The 18,193-nt window shown below is 38.3% G+C and overlaps 2 protein-coding genes across 10 annotated transcripts in view; one reads left to right on the forward strand and one right to left on the reverse strand.

The window, feature by feature from the left end:
- adarb2 (adenosine deaminase RNA specific B2 (inactive)) overlaps positions 1-18,193 on the reverse strand; it is a 619,893-nt gene that overhangs the window by 299,530 nt on the left and 302,170 nt on the right. For 5 of the 7 annotated variants that reach the window (XM_087309035.1, XM_087309033.1, XM_087309038.1 and 2 more), the window contains 2 exons: positions 16,168-16,311; positions 13,785-13,963 (listed from right to left, as the gene is read on the reverse strand). The gene's annotated coding sequence lies outside the window, so the exon portion shown is untranslated. Of the gene's footprint in view, positions 1-13,784; positions 14,055-16,167; positions 16,312-18,193 lie in introns of all 7 variants that reach the window. The other 2 variants (XM_087309036.1, XM_087309034.1) reach the window with 1 other exon arrangement.
- ifnu (class II cytokine, IFN-u) overlaps positions 16,206-18,193 on the forward strand; it is a 121,914-nt gene continuing 119,926 nt past the window's right edge. For 2 of the 3 annotated variants that reach the window (XR_015524684.1, XR_015524685.1), the window contains exon 1: positions 16,206-16,369. The gene's annotated coding sequence lies outside the window, so the exon portion shown is untranslated. The remainder of the gene's footprint in view (positions 16,370-18,193) is intronic. The other variant, XM_087309066.1, reaches the window with a different exon arrangement.

Raw genomic sequence — 18,193 nt, forward strand, 5'->3', positions numbered from 1 at the left:
ATTTTTTGCTTTTCAATAAGTTTAGGCTCTTATAGCGTGTTCTGTACTTATTTTCCCTGCTGTATATAAAAATGTTAGTTTTCATTAAAAAATAAATCAATGTCTTAAACAGTAGTGTCTGTAACTGAAGAATCACTTATGCCTGTGTGTTTTGTGCTGCTGCTTACACACCTGTCTCTCTCTGTGTATGTGTGTGTGTAAACAGCAGGAGCATGAATCTGACTATGAACCATGATGATGGCAGTTGCAATTACCTTTATTATCTTTATCTTTGATTTAATTAATCCCAGCAGGTAAAGAGCAGCCGTGTTGGTTTATTGGCAGGGGAGATAGAGATCTAAATGTAATCACGCTCTCTGTCAGCGTGCCCTTCATTATTCCTGCCGCAATCATTGTTACCTCGCGAACGGCTTGTCATCTGTCACTCTGAGACAACAAGCTGTTCCAGCCAAGAAAAACAAAACCCTTGTGTCGCTGACACTTTTCAATCACTGTCCGCTGTGTTTTTTTCTCTTGCGTGGTGCTTGGAGAACACGCAGGCTCGCTTTTGTCATTCCCAGGTGTGCTATCAGCATGGGTAAGTTGGCTGGTTGGATAAATGAATCAAAGAACAGGATCAGAATGGGCAAAGACAGAGGTCACAGACTGAAGAGTGCCTATAGAGGTTTAATAGTTATTCTTTGGCAAATATATGTTGTTTAATAAGTGAAAGAACACCTTGAATCTTGACACCTAGAAGTATTGAGCTTGTGTTGTTGATGTCATCATATTTGTTGGCTACCAAAGCAAATCCCCTTAGCATTCATGTTTTGTATGAGAACTAATGGTATAATTACTTATCATATATTCATGTTTACAAATGCTTAGGAAGGAATGTAATTGATTTATAATAATGAAAGTTTTAATTCAGACACATGCTGTAAGCAGTGGGCCAAACACAACAGGACCATCTAGCCAATCAGAGCAGAGTGGGGTTATCAAACCAATCCCAAATAACTGGGTCATCTGACCAATCAGGGCAGAGTAGGACCACCAGACCCATCACAATAGATTGAGCCATCTGGCTAATCACAGCAGACTGGGTCGTCTGACCAATCAGAGCAGAGTTGGGTTATCAGACCAATCACAACAGACTGGGTCATCTGACCAATCAGAGCAGAGTAGGACCATCAGACCAATCTGAACAATCTAGCCAATCACAGCAGACTGGACCATTTACCAATCAGAGCAGAGTTGGGTCATCAGGCCAATCACAACAGACTGGGTCATCTGACCAATCAGAGCAGTTTAGGACCCTCAGACCAATCGCAACAGATTGAGCCATTTGATCAAACGGAGCAAAGTAGGCCCAACAGTCCAATCACAACAGACTAAGCCTGATAAGGGCTATCATATTAATTACATCAAATGGACTCACTGACCAATCAGAGCAGAGTGGGGTTATCAGACCAATTACAACAGACTGGGTCATCTGAACAATCAGAGCAGAGTAGGACCATCAGACCAATCACAACACACTGAGTCATCTGGCCAATCAAAGCAGAGTTCAGTTATCAGATCAATTACAAGAGACTGGGTTATCGGATCAACTCAGAGCGGAGTGGGACCATAAGATCAATCACAACAGACTGGGCCATCAGAACAATTAGAGAAAAGTAGGGCCAACAGACCAATCCCAATAGACTAAGTCTAATCAGGACTTTCCGACCAATTATAACAGACTGAACTATCTGACTAATTAGAGCAGAGTAGGACCATCAGACCGATTACAACACACTGGGCCACCTGTCCAATCAGAACAGAGTTGAGTTATGAGACCAACCACAAGAGATTAGACTTTCTGACCAATCAAAGCAGAGTAGAACCATCATACCAGTCACAAAACAACATAGGGCTAACAGACCAATCAAAAAAGACTAAGCTTGATCAGACCAATCACAAAAGACTAAGCCTGACCAATCAGAACAGAGTGGGCTCAACAGATCGATCACAGCAGAATGAGCCATCTGACAAATAAGGGCAAAGAAGAGCTATTCGTCCAATCAAAACAAAATGTGCTATCTGACCACAATACGCTACATCCCTGAACCAACAGTTTCAGACACATCAAGAAAATGTCTGTTGCTGCAATGTCTGTTGTTGGTTTTGCTTACATTTGATGTCTTTCAGCTTGAAATTGTCACAATATGTCCAGAAAAAATTGTTATAACGTGTTCCTGTGCTGCTACATAAAGTTTTACCCACAAATCTCAACAGATTGATAGTCAATACTTGCTGCTGGTGGTCAGAGAGAAGGTAAATATGGAGATGCATCATCAGACACTTTCTGCTTCCAATTGAGATCTTGGCGCAGTCTTTGTGTACTTTATCACAGATGAAAAGGATTAGATGCAATATTTTCAGACATATCATGGAGCAACACTTTTCAAAATACAGTGCCATATGAACAAGAATAAATTTAATATAGTGGTCTATACTTTCTGTATATAATTGCTTGTAAAATGTAATTTTTATTGATTTTCTGTAATGTATTAAGCTATAATAATACTTAAGCAATAGTAACACTCATGGTCAATAATGGTCAATTAGTTAATGTATTTACTGACACTAACAAGCTATTAGTAATACATTTATTACTGTCTTTATTCATGTTTGTTAACGTTAGTTAATGTTATTCAAGTTAATAAAGAAAAAAAATAGATCAAATAATAAAATAAAGTTAGTTCATGTTAACTGTGCATTAAGTAATGTTAACAAGCACAGCTTTGGATTCTATTAATGCATTAGTTAACACTGAACTATGATAAATAAATGCTTTACAATATTATTCATACTTAGTTAATGTTACCATAATAGCATTAAATAACATTAACTAATGGACCCTAATCCACCAGAGGCTGCTGTGTACGCTTTTTCAGATCTTAAATTTCTCTGAAAAGTGCTTTTTGTACCTGCTGTCCTCGCGTAAAATTACCATAGGCCACTGTTGACTGAATAACCACCCTCTTCCCTAAACCCAACTGATAGTGTTTTCAAAAGCACTGCAAGAAAAAAAAAGCCCTCACATGATTTTTACCATGTTTTCAGATCTTACCACGTTCCCACGCTGTTAATTACTTGTTTATTTTATTTTTAGCCTTTTGTTTTTGTGTTGCCTGCTTTCTGGAGCTGTTCCGGAAAAATCGTCGTCCCGGTCAAAACCTCTCTGCGTCTCAAGTCCGCCAAAGTACATGGCGAGCTACTGGGCAAACTGGTAACAGCTGAAAAGCCATCCAAAAGGAGGTAAGTCGTCAGCTGGTAGAGCGAAAAAAAACAAAAGCCGTTGGCCGCATCATACCACCTCACAGCTTTTGTTTTTAAGACGAAACGCAGGCATACATAGCTCTGGCTACATATTTCACGTGCTCCAGAAATGTATACGGGGGTGCGTTTTCATAATGAGTCTGTGTTGAATGGTAATACCGGTAAATAATATTAACAGACACGACTTTTGAGTTTTACTGGTAGAAAATGGAACTTGCCAACCACATTGTCCAATACAAAGTAATCATTTTAAACACTATAATGCCGATGAATGTTATAATTTACTGTTACGCCCCATTCACAAGGGGCATCAGCATCAACTCTTCCCATTTACTTTGAATGTGTGATGTCAAGCGTTGTCGAACAGAATTGTGTGTCTGTTGGCGCTGTTTAAGCGGCATTGCTTGCTACAGAATTTCTCAACTTTTCAAGCGCCAACGGAAGAATCAGCCAATCAGATCACTTTATGCAAATTCCCCAGCTCAGACAGTAACCGATTGCGAACTTGTTTCATTGGCTGACGCTGCCATGACAATTGCATCAGCTCCAACTTCAGACACGCCCTCAAGCGTTGACGCTGAAGCCCCGTGTGAACTTTCTGATATTTGTAGCATAGTGAATATAAAAATACCATAAACAATCAGTTAGAAAATCCTCTAGCTGTAACTGTAATTTCCATCAGGGAACTGGCTGAACTGTTCACTTCTAAAAGAGTCTATAAAACGAAAACAAACAACCAAAGAAAAAAAAAAGTTGATTTGTTTACTCCTACTCCTGCAACAAAGTTTCACCCATAAATCACAACAGTAATGCCTCCTCATCAATTATAAGTGTGTGATCTGCATTAGTCTATAGTGTGTGTATTATTCCTGTAGCTATTACTCAAAATTCATAATTTATGTGCGACGCTATCAGCGAAAAAGGCGAGCAATTTACTTGTCAAAATGCATTACTTTGTGCGAGCTGAAATATGACTGAAGAGCTCTGGGCCGCTCATTCGATGGAGTGCAGCTAAATTATGAATAGAGGTGTCGTTTGCTTCAAATAGGGAGCGTTAGTGAAACGCCGCAGTCTGTGCCTTTGATTTCAAGGGGTTAATATAAAAGCTTCAGATCTATACACTTCAGTGAAACAACCCATCCAGGCTTTTCAAAATATGGTGCTTTCAGCAATGGCCACTTATTCAGGCGGAGCGTCAGCGCTGGCCGACAGGTGTAATGATTCAGCGTGAGAATAAAAAGAAATCCGAAGACATGCGTTTCCTCATATCTTTGGTTAGATTAGCCTTTTCTATACGTTCTGCTTTTTGCAATGACGTGTAGGAGAAGTGCGCCCAGGTGATTTTGAAGCACACTTCAGCAGATTAGTGCTTGGTATGGATTATCCAAGAGGATGGTGCCCGATCTGCATTTATTTTTCCTCATCAGCCCCGAGGAGGAGTCTCCCTCCAGCTGTGCAGACTGACAGGTAGAGATTTGGGCTCTTTAAAAGCGCATCATCTCCACATAAGCGTAATCCCCGTCACATTTTCTGTAAGTCTACCTGCCTGCTAACTCCACACTTAACTTTCGGCCTTCTTTACTCGACTGTTTTCTTTCGTGGTTGTCAAAAATATATTTTGAAGATGCTGATTCATGACTGATATCTGGTGTCATTGACTGAAATTTTGATGTCATATGCTGTGTCACAATTTACAAACTATCCATGCTAAATAGTATTCGAAAATAGAATGAGTGTGTCCCAACTCCCAAATCGTAGTATGCTGAAAAGAGTATGCCAAAGGTTCCTGGATGGTCTACAGCAGGGGTCTCAAACTCAATTTACCTTGGGGCCGCAGGAGGCAAAGTCTGGGTGAGGCTGGGCCGCATAAGGGATTTCACAAAAAAGTCCTCAAATGTCATTATTAACAGTTTTAATTATTTCTTCTGAACATGAAGTGTCCTGAACATTAATTGAACATTGAGTGAAGATTATGAACAGTTCTTCTGAACATGGCATCTTTTGCCTACTCCTTGCTGCCAGAGACTTGACAGCGCTTCTTCTCACAAATCTGAACCACATTTGGCTTTAGAGCGGAAGCAGTTGAGACCCTCAGTATGGCTTGAAGATGATCATCATTAAGTCTAGACCTGTACTTTGACTTATTGAAGTTCAAGGTGGAGAATAACTTCTCACACAGAAAAAAGTGGGGGAACTCACTCAAAACTTCCATTCCCTCACCTAAAAAAAAAGGCGTATATATGTATAAATAAAACACTTCCACCCCACTCCAGTCACATCAGTCTGTACCAGTCTGTATCTACCTATAATATATATAAGATGCAGGCTGTAGCTGGGTAGGTGGCAGGCTGCAGATAGGTAGCTAAGTGGCAGGCAGGGGCGAGAACAGCTTACCTTGGTTCTGGCCGGCGCGAGTTCTCTCCTAACACTTCCCGCCCGTCACAGCGTCTAACAAAGGGGCGGGGTGCGTGGTGACGTCACCGGCATCCCCGCCCCTTTGTTTACACGGCGGGCGGGGAATGCCAGTGACCGCTGTGTACGGATAGAATAGCGCTCCCCGCTCCGCTGATTCTGTCAGTGTACAGCGGTCGGCGCGGGCCACAAAATATTGCACTGAGGGCCGCAAATGGCCCGCGGGCCGCGAGTTTGAGACCCCTGGTCTACAGTTTCCGGTAATAATTTGAAGTGTAGAAGTGTTAACGTCCACAATACATTGCACGTTGGATGTGAATTCGATCAGAACTACAAACTCAGGTGAAACTTGTAAATAAACTACAAACATGGCAGACACCTGAGACCAACCGTCAAGTAATAAGGTTAAATTAAAGTTGTTTTGATGACGGTTAATTAATATCTAGCCAAACGGAAAATATTTAAATCATGTTTTCCATGTTGTAATCATCTACAACAATGTGAACTCATATGAAGACGTGTTTGGACTAACTTCTGAATGCATAATTATTCAAAGACCTGAGGAGATTTCTCCGGATGAAAGACTTGTGAATGGCAGATTATCCTGCTGCTGCTTCTCCAATAAGTAAGGTAATAACATATAAAAGAAATGTGGATGATGTGTCGAGATGACTGACTGAGGACACAACGTTAACTAATCAACATAACGATCTGCTTAATGAAGAATGTATGTCCCAAAGCTTGCATACTCTTCTGTTACACACTCAAAAGTATACACCTTTCCTTCACAAAAAAAGTACATACTTTTATCTACAAAAACCATTAACAACTAAAAACAGAAAACTTCTTAAACGTTCACCCCTACCCTATAGAAATGACTTTATTTCACTGCCAAAAAGGAACCGATCAGCGGTAAGTTTGACTGTAGCTATAAAGCCGAGCATGAGAGGTTGGAGTGTACATGGGAATGTGTGTTTATTCCATTTGTTTTGTGCGACTGGAGGCCAGAGCGAACCAAACGAGAGCTGTCGTCTGCTCCCTCATGGGGCTCTTCCTTTACCCACGCACAGGAACCAGGCACTGTTAGCTGGTGCCACTTGGGAAAAAGAGTTAGATGATCTGCTACCGTGTAGCTCGCAGCAAATTTAGCACAAACCAAAGAACCTTTCAAAGTTAAACAAATCACCCGCAGGCTATGTGTCTCCTCCTATAAACCTCTACACATCTCACACACTCCCACTCGCACTGTCTCCTACTCCGACTTTTCTACTATAAATGTATCTTAGACTGTATGTTGTGGTTTTGTGTTGTGTTTAAGTGTTGTTCGAAGACTTGACACATTATGAATAGATTCTAACTTCTATTTCTAAAATGCAAGTTAATGTCTTAAAATATGTAACTAGGTGATTCAAAACAAATAAATAAATCAATTAATTAAAAAGCCAAATATTTTGACAAACTTTATAGCCAGATAATAAAAATTATAAAATTTATTATTTATTTATTGCATCATGTGCATGTTTACATGTTTATGTCTGATATTATGCATTACAATGTTAAACATTATACTTATTTTTCTCCTGTTGATTTGGAATGGAATAGTCATCTGGGTCACTTTATTTTATTATGATTATTATTATTATTATTCGTCCATTCATTCAATTTCTTTTCAGCTTAGTTCCCTTCTTAATCTGGGGTCTCTACAGCGGAATGAACCGCCAACTATTCCAACATAAGTTTTACACAGCTGATACCCTTCCAGCTGCAACCCATCACTGGGAAACATCCATAAACACTCATTCACACGCATACGCTACGGACAACTTAGCCTTCCCAGTTCACCTGTACCGCATGTTTTTGCACCTGCGGGGGAAACAGGAGCACCCGGAGGAAAGCCACGCATACAAAGGGAGAACATGCAAACTCCACACAGAAATGCCAACTGACCCAGCCAGGGCTCGAACCAGCTACCTTCTTGCTGTGAGGCGATTAGGCTACCCACTGCGCCACTGCCCTGCCCCATTATTATTAATATGAATATTATTTCTAAACAGGTGAATGAAGAGGTTTTGGTTCCACACTGATGAGTCCTAAAGTCACACTGCAGCACTTTTAAAGTTAATAAGAATAAAGTAACCAAGTGATGAATGAGAATTGATGATGAATGTGTGATATTAACAAACAGAATTACTAACAGGAAATAAGAACCAAGAAAGGCGACCACAACCACTGACTTCAGCGTCAACGCTTGACAGAGGGCATGCCTAAAGTTGGGGCTGACGCGTTCATCATTGCAGCGTAAGCCAATGAAATCAGTCAGCAATCTGTCTGAGCTAGTGTATTTGCATACAGCGATCTGATTGGCTGACGACTCCTTTGGTGCTTGAGAAGTTGAGAAAGTCCCAACTTCTGCAGCAAGCAAAGCCACTTCACGGATCCACAATGCAGTTCGGCAAGACCTTACGTCACCCATTCAAAGTGAATGGGAAGCCTTGACACTGACGGCCCGCGCGTATGAGTCGTTAGAGTAATCCAGTCTAGAAGTCATAAAAGCATGAACTAGCTTTTCTGTGTCTGAGATAGAAAGCATGCTTTTTAGTTTAGTAGTATTTCTCAGATAAAAGAAGGCTGTTTTTGTGACATAGGAGATATGACTTTCAAAAGTTAAGCTCCTGTCTAATATCACACCCGGATCTTTTACAGTATAGCTAAAACTAACATTGTATCCCTTTAAACGCAGTTGTGAGATGTGCTGTGTGCAGAATTTTGGCCCAATAAGTAATATCTCTGTTTTGTCTGAATCTAAAAGAAGGAAAGTTTTAGTCATTCAGTCTTTTTTACATCTTTAATATACTCAGTTAGCTTAGACCAGGGGTGTCCAAACTCTGTCCAAGAGAGCTGATGTCCTGCTGAGTTAAGCTTTAACTTGCTTCAACACATCTAGTAAGAGCTTGATTAGCTTGTTCAGGTGTTTTGGATTAGGGTTGGCCTACAATTTTACAATTTACAATTTTAAAACACATTTTTGATTCACTTCAAATGTTGAATACTGTAATGGAGTATCGTCTACCAGGGGTAGCATGTAAGATAAGCAGATCCATGTATGTGAACACATTCATAAGAGACTGTGTTAAATGTAAAAACATATAATTAAAGCATATGAGAACTGTTCCAGTCTTTTCTGTCAATTTATTTAAAAATATATATATATTTTTAGATGTAATTTGATAATTTTGTATTACTGCAAATAACACCTTTCTAACCAACTATAACTACATTTGCAATAGTGTTTTCAGCCTCTCGTCCCTTATGGTTTATTTATTACCAGCTGCCTCAGTTGCACTCAGTTACACCTTAGTCTACATATGTTATTTAATTTGACAGTTGTGTGCTGAGCATTCATCTGTAATCTTGCAGATGTAATGTTACTCTAGATACGTATTTAAAAAATAGCACATGCTCCGCTGTGAATACATTGTGCTATAACATACAGTCAAATATGTCTGTGTAATAACATTTAAGTGTCTGGCTATAATATCCCCCACCAGCCCCTTTCTTATAATAACTGTTATCATAGCCAAAGCCAGTACCAGCGTGGAATGGGAGACGATCATATTCTCTTTGGGGTTAATAGCCCTAGGTAATCTATGTAATAGTGCATGGATGAAGCAATTGTACAGTGGCAGTCTGAGAATACAATAGAACGCTGCTAAAATGATATGATGGACTCTCTATTATCAAAATAACTATTGACTTTGCAACACCAATACATTTTTTTATCCATGTCTGCCTCCTACTTCTTGCACATTAAGCATGGATTGATGGTCAACTTTTACAGACTTAGTTTTTCATCTTCACTTAGATGAAGCACTATGTAAGATAAACAGATGCTGATTTTATAACCTTAATAAACAGCTGATTTTTATATATATATATATATATATATATATATATATATATATATATATATATATATAAATATATACACACACACACACACACACACACACACACACACACACACACACACACACACACACACACACACACACACACACACACACACACACACACACACACACACACACACACACACACACACACACACACACTGCTTCCCACACATAAGCCTGCTTTTCACTGCACATGACAAACTACAGACCGGAAGTCCTTCATTTCCGATGGAGAATAGTCAGAGAGCTGTGTGTTCTGATCATCTCCGTATGCGGAAAATTTGGATCCGAATTGAGCTGCGGATCTGTTGAAATATTTGAACTCCTTCGACAAGACCATATGCAACCGGCCGACCGGATGTGATGTATTTCAGTGTTGTCCAAGCAAGTCCGTGCGCGCGAGATGAGAAATAGTATTTTTTTTGGTTATTTTATTTTTAAATCAGAAAAGTTCTATATTAAAAAATACATTTCTATGCATGAATGAGTAATAAAAAATATTTTTTTTTTTATGTTGTCTCCAAATTCCTTCCAATATTTTTTAGCAGTCTATGAGTTTCTACACATGGAAAATACATTTAGTTCAGCCGAAAAACAGCTTCTTTGAAGTGACGTGCATCTGTTCAATACAGCACCAGCTACAGTTGAAGGCTGCACAGAGCGTGAGTCACCTGACATTAAGCGAGTGGTGCGAGCAGCCAAAAAAACATTTGGATACTTAATCGTGAAGGCTTCTCAATGCTGTGCTTCTTTTACACGGAATGAAACTGCTGCAACTAAACAAACTTATGCCACCTGTGCACTAGTGTAAAGTTACAAGCTTATACTCCAAGGCTAAGACGCATGCACACTGGATTAACTATAGCAGCAGGCCATCTTTTCCACGTGCAAGTTCGTTATTTCCAAAGTAAGAATATATGCCAATATGCGTGCGCAGACAGAGCGATGCACTCCCACCTTCCAGACGCACCGAGTAGAAAACATCTCACGCTGTAGCGTAGAGAGTTGTCCGTGGTCTAAAAGATATGCTAGATGAATTATTACAACCTATTAAAATTATTCTGTATGTATGAATGCAGATGATAACAACAGTTCATTCAAATACTGAGCTAATATAGAGCTTAAATTTACATTAGACATGATAACCGTGAAACCACAATGAAAAATCAATAATTGTTGCATTCATAATTGTTATGCAGTTCAAAACAACATATGAATGTGTCTGAATGTAGCCTACTTAAGCAATGCACTGCTTTTGTTTTGCTTTGAAATACAACACTTGAATGTTTGTAAAAAAAAAAAAAAAGTGTACAATGCACTGATATTATGTTTCAAAATACAACATATTAACATTTCAATGTAAAAAAATACCACGTTGGTGTCTTAAGGAGCAAAAATACAACATATGGGCTCTATATGATATCATGTCATCACTTATACTGCAAGTCATATCTGTCCAGCCCCTCATTTGGGATGCTTTTCATGAACTGACCCTCATGGCAAACTAACTGAATAGCCTTGCCCTAGATGTTATTCTTGAAGCAAAAATGTTTAAAATGTAAAAACAACAACAACAACAACAAAAAACGCAATAAATCTCTAGAATTAACTCCCATGTAATCTGTTTGTTTTTAGGTCAGCCACTGGTTTATGTAGCTAGAAACAATCAAGGTGTGAAGTCGGTTCTGCATTCTGTCGTGTGCATCTCTCAGTGTTTGCAGAGAGGTGTGGTATCTAATCCCCAGCAGGTGGAGCGTGATGGAGCTCGCTGGGAAAGATAAAAACTCCCGTTCCATTACTGAACCTTCACTGCCCCACTTTCCCCATCCTGACGCTGGCCTGGGTGAACAGCGCGCAGATAACCAGAGACCCGCCACACTCAGCTAAATCAATCTACACCTCCTGCTGCGCCTCTGGAGATTATTATTTTACTTTATTTATTCGGGGGAGAACAGGCAGAGGCGGAGAAATGTGGCTTTTATTTTTAAGAATTGTTACGTTTCTGTTATCCTTATTAACAGCTGCAGTTTTTAAAAGTGCCCTCTTAAACTAGGCTACAAGACAATATTAAAGGAAAGTATGAACACACTTATTTTTAATAACTGCAATAGGTGACGGTGAATGCACACTAGACAACAGAGAGAAAACTACAGTACAGTTAGACCCTGATCACACCAAACTTGCTTTCTGTGGCGAGGCACATCTTTTGAATGGTTTACTAATGGCTGTGAGTGTTACATTTTAACCACCTGCTGCACCTTGCGACTTTGCCATTGTGCTATGTGCGCCGGGAGTTAAAAAAAGGACAACTTTGAGAGGAAAAAGAGCTAAGTCAGTTGCATTAAAGGCTCTAGAATGCACAAGGCATGTCACCCGTATAGATTTGAATGGGAAAATGTGTAGCAGCAAATATGGCGAATGAAGCCCCACCTTATAGTACAGGAGCCAATTATCGATTGCTATAGACTGTTGTTTCTCTTGGGAAAAGCTTGGACCAGACGTGTGCTTTTAAAACAGTTTGGTGGTCAACAAATGCACTGGACTCTCAGTGATTATTTGCTTCACAGACATATGAATGTATCTATATAAAGCTTGAAATCTTTTAAATGAACCAAGTGCACTTGATAACAAAGGTTTTCTAGTTTTGTAATCAGTCTGAATCAAACTTGAGGTAAAGTACGTCCTGTCAAATGTCGTGTTTCTTGCATTTGTCAAGAGTTTTACTTACACAATCTACACTTAACAACAATCCACTTCTTTTCTTTGACGAGGTCAAAATACACAAGAATGCATTGCAAAAATGTAAGACTCCGGCCTGCCATTCTGACTATCTGTAGTGATGATGGGCGATTCACGAATGAATCGTTTGCTTTAACCGGATCTTCTAAGAGAACTTGTCGAATCATTTCTTTAGATTGAACGGAGTTGTCATGAAATGGTTTATTCATTATGTACTAACAAACCGAATACTCCCTCTGACTCGAAATAAACCAATATCCTTAGATATTCAGTTACTTGAAGAGTACACTGACTCATCTGCTGTGAAAAAGGAAACCAGATGATGGTCAGTCCTAGTCAATTATCAGTTCCCTTGCAGCAAACTCTCTCATTGAGTGTGTTATTCAACTTGACTAAGGTCATCTTTATTCTGCAATATGTTTTGAAAGCCAATTAAGCAAGGTAAAAGGTAACTTGCGTAACATTTAAAAAAAAAAAGTAACTCAAATAATAATAATATAATTATAATTATAATATAATATAATATAATATAATGTAATATAATATAATATAATATAATATAATGTAATATAATATAATATAATATAATGTAATATAAATGACGTTCCAGGGACAGAAGAGTCTTGTGCAGTGACTGAAGCTCTGCACAAGACTTTTGGCCAGCGAAGAAATTAAAATGGTCGTGCCGAACTGAGTCTGGTTCTCTCAAGGTTTTTTTTCTTCACTCCTATCAGGTGAAGTTTTTTTCCCTCGCCGCTGTCGCCACTGGCTTGCATGGTTCAGGATTGGTAGAGCTACGCATCGTTGAATTTGCTCTTCAGTGTTTGGACTCTCAGTAATGATTTTAAATCACACTGAACTGAGCTAAACTGAACTGAACTTAAACACTAAAAACTGAACTACACTGTTCCAGTTACTATGACCATTTTTGTGAAGCTGCTTTGACACAATTTACATTGTAAAAGCGCTATACAAATAAAGCTGAATTGAATTGAATATAATAAATAATAAATATTAATAATAATAATAATAATAAATAATAATATTACTTATTTTTAAAAGTATTATTTGTTACTTTGGAAAAATAAATCTTATTATGTAATGTGCGTTACTTATAAGGCATTACCCCAACACTGCCCATCGACTTCCATAGTATTTATTATATTTTTGCTCTACTATAGAAGTCAATGGGTTCAAGCAACTTACAATTTTTAAAATATCTTTTGTGTTCAACAGAAGAAAATAACCCAGGTTTTCAACAAGAATTGATAGTAAATGATGCCAGAATATTTAATTTAAGGTGAACTGTCCCTTTAACTGTGAATGCTTTGACTGTGTATATACTGAGCAAGTAGAAAGTAAAGTTGACAAACATACTTGAGATTTTTCTTTTCATCAGATGAGCCGAGATTGGGTTTGCGATGTTGCAGGAAATGGCGAGCGTGGTCATGAAGGGGCTGAAGACAGACTGTCCATCAATAGAGCAATGCGGCGATGCTATCATTCAGTCATCTCTCTCTCTCTCGTCTTTTCTTCTTTTGTAGATAATGGCACCTCTAGAACAGACGGCATCTTTGCTCTTTATCAGATAATGTATCAACACAGGCTTCCAGCCTTCAGCTATTTCCAGACGACTCCCCGCCATCCCTAAAACCATATCAACCTTTTTACAATCTCCCACCTTCATCTTCCATCAGATTTTACATCCCGAAAAGGACATTAACAGTTCAAACTCGATTCCACCCCGAGATACACTGATCAACACTTTCATATTTAAATATGATTTCGTAAGACGCCAAAAATAGAGGCAAATAATGTGTCACCAGCAGCAGAGCCACGTGAATCAGTTTACAGCACATTAGTGACACAAGAGGTGGCATTTCACAGGTAAAAACGTATGTAAGAGTTTCATGACTCATAACTTGTCATATAATTAATTATTAAGGGTACAACTGATTTGAAAAATGATGGTTTGCTCAGTCACTTTTTGGTATTGATGGGAGGGGGTGTTAACATAATTACACTCATTCATTCATTTTCTTTTCAGCTTAGTTTCTTATTAATCTGGGGTCGCCACGGTGGAATGAACCGCCAACTTATCTAGCATGTGTTTTACGCAGCGGACGCCCTTCCAGCTGCAACCCATCACTAGGAAACATCTGTACACATTAATTAACACACATACACTACGGACAATTTAGCTTACCTCCTTTAGCACACGTTTATGGACTTGTGGGGGAAACCGGAGCACCTGGAGTAAACCCACGTGAACACGGGGAGAACATGCAAACTCCACACAGAAATGCCAACTGGCCCAGCCGGGGCTCGAACCAGCGACCTTCTTGCTGTGAGGCGATTGTGCTACCCACCGCGCTACCTATAAAATTATACATTTTAAATATAATATAGCACTTTGTGGCAATATAAACAAACACTAATACTCCTTTTTAACAAAAAGTAATAATAAAATAAATATTTAAATAAATGTTTGTTTTTTTTTTTACTAATAATAATTAAAAATATGAATTTAAACAGTGGTTTGTATAGCTTGTGTCCATGGCATATGTTTCAAGCCATATATTCAGGCATTACTGACAGAATCTGTGGACATTTTTTACTATTTCTGTGTAGAATTGGCAAAAAATCTGCAGATTTATGTGTAATGATTTTAGGAGTATCATAACTAGAACTTTAATATATGATTTTTTTTTATACTTATATTCAATGTTTACAATGCAAATCCAATTAGATCCTTGGTTATTCGGCAAACAAAGCAAGACTTTCATATAATATATCTACTAAAAGATATATATATATATATATATATATATATATATATATATATATATATATATATATATATATATATATATATAATTTTAAAAAACTGTATTGTAAATGAATCATATGAATATTTTCATATCAGTAAATAATATTACTGAAATTAATAAAAAAAAATACTGATTAAAATATAAATTTACACACATTTAAACAACTAAATAAACAGAATCAATGATAGACTAAAAATCTGCGGAATTCTGCAAGCGCATATTCCGTGTGGGCCTACTAATAGGTTACATAAAATAAAATTTTATATGCTGCATATATTTAGCAAGATTCTTGTTTACTGTATGCAAAAAGACTGATGTAAATGACTTTATTTGGGCTTACTTTATTTTGATGGTCCATTTGTTGAATTTAGGTTACATTGCATCTACATGCCAACTAATTCTCATGAGATTATAAGTAAGTTAGACTGTTAGGTTAGGAGTTAGGGGTTAGAGTAAGTTGACATGTACTTGCAAAGTTTCTTATAGTCAGTTAAATGTCTGTTGAAGAAGCAGTATCTACATATATTAAGCAGACAGTCTACTAATACTCAAGTGGACCATCAAAATAAAGTGTTACTCTTTATTATATTTATAATGTCATCAGTATTTGCTATTTGAAATAGAGCTGAAGATATGAAGCAGTCTACGAGACTAAAGTTACATACATTACTATATCACAGTTATTATCACAAACCTCAAAACAACATTTCAAGTCACTCAAAACAACATGTACATTAAAAACGCGTTAATTAATGCGTAGAAAATACGACCATGAACAAGCAGCTCCAGCTGATTTAATTAGCATACCAACAGAAGTAGAACAAACACGTATTAACTATTTGGAATTAAACTGGCAATACAAACTTACACCAAAAAAATTGCTATTTTATAGACTCATTATGAACATAATATCTAATTACATGACTCACCTATCTCTCTAGCTCCAACCTGACTTTCAGGCTTCTTCTGTTTACACCGGAAGTGATTAAGGGCGAGTCGCGTACATTTTTTCCCTCAATGGACGTCAATTACTGGAACTGGAAAACGCCGCCATCTTTTGGACATTGTTGACACTACAAATGTTGAAAACATATTGGACACAACAATGAACACTTGACAGCTCTAGACGCGGTAAATTCAAAACTGTGCATATTGTTAAAACCTTTAAAAAGTTATATATTGCTGTGAGTGTGAATATGATATTTGCAGTAAAAACTCAAAAGCATAAATCACCTTACAGAAAAATCCAGCTTAAACCAGCCTAGGCTGGTTGGCTGATTTTAGCTTGTCGACCAGCCTGGTTTTAGGGGTCTTGGCCATTTCTAGCCTGGTCTTAGCTGGTTAGGCTGGGAGATGACCAGCTAAAACCAGCTTGACCAGCCAAGCCAGGCTGGGAGTCCAGCCAAAACCAGCTATATCCAGTTTAAAACATTCTGGTCAAGTTGGTTGTAGCTGGATTTAGCTGGTCATTTTCCAGCCTGACCAGCTAAGACCAGGCTGGAAATGGCTGGAAACCCCTCTAAAACCAACCTGGTCGACCAGTTAAAACCAGCCAACCAGCCTAGGCTGGTTGAAGCTGGATTTTTCAGCATATATTAACATTATATTGAAACATCCGTTCATATTTTCCAAAACTACTAACCACAGAGTTGTGGGATCAGAAAAAATTTAATCTGTAAACATATTTTATATTTTGAATGAGAAAAATAAATATGCATTATGGATATGACTAAAAAATTTGCGAGTTTACAGTATACATGCTTTGTAAAATTAAAATGCGCAACTAAAAAAAAAACAATGGTAACAAAATACATAACAGTTGACTTTCTATACAAGGAAAATGACTGATTGGTTTTATTTAAAGTTTTAGCATTTATGAGGGAAAAGCTTGGTTATGGATGCAAGTGGTGCTCGCTGCAGAGCCATTTGAGGAGAGTTGAGCTCCAGAGAGGGGGAGCTTAAGCTTGAGCTCCACCTTTTTTGCACTTCTTCTACGAGTGATGTCACTGGGGGTAGGGTTAGGGGTGGGGTTGGTGTACGCATTAAAACAGCTTACAGGAGGAGGAGCGACAGCTCATGCTCCCCCTCTCTGGAGCTCACCTCTCCTATGGATGTGACGCCTCTCCATTATGGATGTTACAGATGTTAAACAGGCACTTGTGTGACTTTAGTATACCAAATATAATTGTTTGAAAACACTGACAAGACATTTGAGAATTTTTACAGTACTGTAAAATATGAGCCTAAACTAAAACCTTTTTTTATTTCATGGTAAGTTTGACATTTGCATGGAATAGCTCATGCTGTACATAGGGACATGTTTGTTCCCCCCAATTCTGTCCAGGCAAGTTTCAGTAGTTTGCTTTTTTTCTGTTGATCCAATCTGAAAGCAATATCTGATTTCATTAGTTTATTTTCAGAATAAACTTTTGATAAACATATACACTCACCGGCCACTTTATTGGGTACACCTTACTAGTACCAGGTTGGACCCGCCTTTGCCTTAATCCCTCATGGCATAGATTCAACAAGGTACTGGAAATATTTCTCAGAGATTTTGGTCCATATTGACATGATAACATCATGTAGTTGCAGCAGACTTGTTTGCACATGGATGAATGGAATCTACCATCCCACCACATCTTAAAGGTGCTCTATTGGATTGAGATCTGGTTACTGTGGAGGCCATTTGAGTACAGTGAACTCATTGTCATGTTTAAGAAACCCTGAACCCTTGATACAAGGCACGAATTATCCATGCTTTCATTTTGTTAAGGCCAAGTTCTGACCCTACCATCTTAAAGTTGCAGCAGAAATCCAGACTCATCAGACCAGGCAACGTTTCTCCAATCTTCTATTGTCCAGTTTTGGTGAGCCTGTGTGAATTGTAGCCTCAGTTTCCTGTTCTTAGCTGATTGCAGTGGCACCTAGTGTGGTCTTCTGCTGTAGCCCATC

Source organism: Danio rerio, chromosome 24 (genome assembly GCF_052040795.2).
Source record: "Danio rerio strain M-AB ecotype USA chromosome 24, GRCz13ab, whole genome shotgun sequence".
Classification (NCBI taxonomy): domain Eukaryota; kingdom Metazoa; phylum Chordata; class Actinopteri; order Cypriniformes; family Danionidae; genus Danio; species Danio rerio.